This window comes from Megalopta genalis, unplaced genomic scaffold (genome assembly GCF_051020955.1).
Source record: "Megalopta genalis isolate 19385.01 unplaced genomic scaffold, iyMegGena1_principal scaffold0155, whole genome shotgun sequence".
NCBI classification, from domain to species: domain Eukaryota; kingdom Metazoa; phylum Arthropoda; class Insecta; order Hymenoptera; family Halictidae; genus Megalopta; species Megalopta genalis.
In genome coordinates, this window is record NW_027476224.1 from 375,644 (window position 1) to 380,000 (window position 4,357).

A 4,357-nucleotide genomic window follows, 5' to 3' on the forward strand; every position below is an offset into this window, starting at 1 on the left:
CTTGATCGGTACGTTGGGACTTTGAAAATATTCGGGGGTTCCAATCGCTCGTCTGTTGCATCATAGCGCGTCTCGGCGCAATCGACCGATTCGCTCGATCCATTATTTTCGATTTACGGCTAAAATAAATTTTTCTAATTTTTTTCAATAACATATTCCTGCTTAAATAACTTTTTTACATAGGGATTAAGCATTTAGAACGATACATTGTTTAAAGTAAGGGCACTTTACTCTTGACATTTTACGGTTTTTTCAATTTTCTGAAAAATCCTATCATTAGATTTTTTTAAAAATACGATATTCTTGCTTAACTAACGTTTCTACATAGGGATTAAGCATTTAGAACGAAATCTAATGTCAGAAAATGGCACTTTACTCTTGACATTTTTCGGTTTTTTCAATTTTCTGGAAAATCGTATCATTAGATTTTTTTAAAAATACGATATTCTTGCTTAACTAACGTTTTTACATAGGGATTAAGCATTTAGAACGAAATCTAATGTAGGAAAATGGTACTTTACTCTTGATCGGTACGTTGGGACTTTGAAAATATTCGGGGGTTCCAATCGCTCGTCTGTTGCATCATAGCGCGTCTCGGCGCAATCGACCGATTCGCTCGATCCATTATTTTCGATTTACGGCTAAAATAAATTTTTCTAATTTTTTTCAATAACATATTCCTGCTTAAATAACTTTTTTACATAGGGATTAAGCATTTAGAACGATGCATTGTTTAAAGTAAGGGCACTTTACTCTTGACATTTTACGGTTTTTTCAATTTTCTGAAAAATCCTATCATTAGATTTTTTTAAAAATACGATATTCTTGCTTAACTAACGTTTCTACATAGGGATTAAGCATTTAGAACGAAATCTAATGTCAGAAAATGGCACTTTACTCTTGACATTTTTCGGTTTTTTCAATTTTCTGGAAAATCCTATCATTAGATTTTTTTAAAAATACGATATTCTTGCTTAACTAACGTTTTTACATAGGGATTAAGCATTTAGAACGAAATCTAATGTAGGAAAATGGTACTTTACTCTTGATCGGTACGTTGGGACTTTGAAAATATTCGGGCGTTCCAATCGCTCGTCTGTTGCATCATAGCGCGTCTCGGCGCAATCGACCGATTCGCTCGACCCATTATTTTCGATTTACGGCTAAAATAAATTTTTCTCATTTTATTCAATAACATATTCTTGCTTAGATAACTTTTTTACATAGGGATTAAGCATTTAGAACGATATAATGTTTAAAATAAGGGCACTTTACTCTTGACATTTTACGGTTTTTTCAATTTTCTGAAAAATCCTATCATTAGATTTTTTTAAAAATACGATAATCTTGCTTAACTAACCTTTCTACATAGGGATTAAGCATTTAGAACGAAATCTAATGTCAGAAAATGGCACTTTACTCTTGACATTTTTCGGTTTTTTCAATTTTCTGGAAAATCGTATCATTAGATTTTTTTAAAAATACGATATTCTTGCTTAACTAACGTTTTTACATAGGGATTAAGCATTTAGAACGAAATCTAATGTAGGAAAATGGTACTTTACTCTTGATCGGTACGTTGGGACTTTGAAAATATTCGGGGGTTCCAATCGCTCGTCTGTTGCATCATAGCGCGTCTCGGCGCAATCGACCGATTCGCTCGATCCATTATTTTCGATTTACGGCTAAAATAAATTTTTCTAATTTTTTTCAATAACATATTCCTGCTTAAATAACTTTTTTACATAGGGATTAAGCATTTAGAACGATACATTGTTTAAAGTAAGGGCACTTTACTCTTGACATTTTACGGTTTTTTCAATTTTCTGAAAAATCCTATCATTAGATTTTTTTAAAAATACGATATTCTTGCTTAACTAACGTTTCTACATAGGGATTAAGCATTTAGAACGAAATCTAATGTCAGAAAATGGCACTTTACTCTTGACATTTTTCGGTTTTTTCAATTTTCTGGAAAATCGTATCATTAGATTTTTTTAAAAATACGATATTCTTGCTTAACTAACGTTTTTACATAGGGATTAAGCATTTAGAACGAAATCTAATGTAGGAAAATGGTACTTTACTCTTGATCGGTACGTTGGGACTTTGAAAATATTCGGGGGTTCCAATCGCTCGTCTGTTGCATCATAGCGCGTCTCGGCGCAATCGACCGATTCGCTCGATCCATTATTTTCGATTTACGGCTAAAATAAATTTTTCTAATTTTTTTCAATAACATATTCCTGCTTAAATAACTTTTTTACATAGGGATTAAGCATTTAGAACGATGCATTGTTTAAAGTAAGGGCACTTTACTCTTGACATTTTACGGTTTTTTCAATTTTCTGAAAAATCCTATCATTAGATTTTTTTAAAAATACGATATTCTTGCTTAACTAACGTTTCTACATAGGGATTAAGCATTTAGAACGAAATCTAATGTCAGAAAATGGCACTTTACTCTTGACATTTTTCGGTTTTTTCAATTTTCTGGAAAATCCTATCATTAGATTTTTTTAAAAATACGATATTCTTGCTTAACTAACGTTTTTACATAGGGATTAAGCATTTAGAACGAAATCTAATGTAGGAAAATGGTACTTTACTCTTGATCGGTACGTTGGGACTTTGAAAATATTCGGGGGTTCCAATCGCTCGTCTGTTGCATCATAGCGCGTCTCGGCGCAATCGACCGATTCGCTCGATCCATTATTTTCGATTTACGGCTAAAATAAATTTTTCTAATTTTTTTCAATAACATATTCCTGCTTAAATAACTTTTTTACATAGGGATTAAGCATTTAGAACGATACATTGTTTAAAGTAAGGGCACTTTACTCTTGACATTTTACGGTTTTTTCAATTTTCTGAAAAATCCTATCATTAGATTTTTTTAAAAATACGATATTCTTGCTTAACTAACGTTTCTACATAGGGATTAAGCATTTAGAACGAAATCTAATGTCAGAAAATGGCACTTTACTCTTGACATTTTTCGGTTTTTTCAATTTTCTGGAAAATCGTATCATTAGATTTTTTTAAAAATACGATATTCTTGCTTAACTAACGTTTTTACATAGGGATTAAGCATTTAGAACGAAATCTAATGTAGGAAAATGGTACTTTACTCTTGATCGGTACGTTGGGACTTTGAAAATATTCGGGGGTTCCAATCGCTCGTCTGTTGCATCATAGCGCGTCTCGGCGCAATCGACCGATTCGCTCGATCCATTATTTTCGATTTACGGCTAAAATAAATTTTTCTAATTTTTTTCAATAACATATTCCTGCTTAAATAACTTTTTTACATAGGGATTAAGCATTTAGAACGATGCATTGTTTAAAGTAAGGGCACTTTACTCTTGACATTTTACGGTTTTTTCAATTTTCTGAAAAATCCTATCATTAGATTTTTTTAAAAATACGATATTCTTGCTTAACTAACGTTTCTACATAGGGATTAAGCATTTAGAACGAAATCTAATGTCAGAAAATGGCACTTTACTCTTGACATTTTTCGGTTTTTTCAATTTTCTGGAAAATCCTATCATTAGATTTTTTTAAAAATACGATATTCTTGCTTAACTAACGTTTTTACATAGGGATTAAGCATTTAGAACGAAATCTAATGTAGGAAAATGGTACTTTACTCTTGATCGGTACGTTGGGACTTTGAAAATATTCGGGCGTTCCAATCGCTCGTCTGTTGCATCATAGCGCGTCTCGGCGCAATCGACCGATTCGCTCGACCCATTATTTTCGATTTACGGCTAAAATAAATTTTTCTCATTTTATTCAATAACATATTCTTGCTTAGATAACTTTTTTACATAGGGATTAAGCATTTAGAACGATATAATGTTTAAAATAAGGGCACTTTACTCTTGACATTTTACGGTTTTTTCAATTTTCTGAAAAATCCTATCATTAGATTTTTTTAAAAATACGATAATCTTGCTTAACTAACCTTTCTACATAGGGATTAAGCATTTAGAACGAAATCTAATGTCAGAAAATGGCACTTTACTCTTGACATTTTTCGGTTTTTTCAATTTTCTGGAAAATCCTATCATTAGATTTTTTTTAAAATACGATATTCTTGCTTAACTAACGTTTTTACATAGGGATTAAGCATTTAGAACGAAATCTAATGTAGGAAAATGGTACTTTACTCTTGATCGGTACGTTGGGACTTTGAAAATATTCGGGCGTACGCGGCGCGCTCGGCGCTTCGAACAGCTCCGGTGTCCCCATTATTTTCGATTTACGGCTAAAATAAATTTTTCTAATTTTTTTCAATAACATATTCCTGCTAAAATAACTTTTTTACATAGGGATTAAGCATTTAGAACGA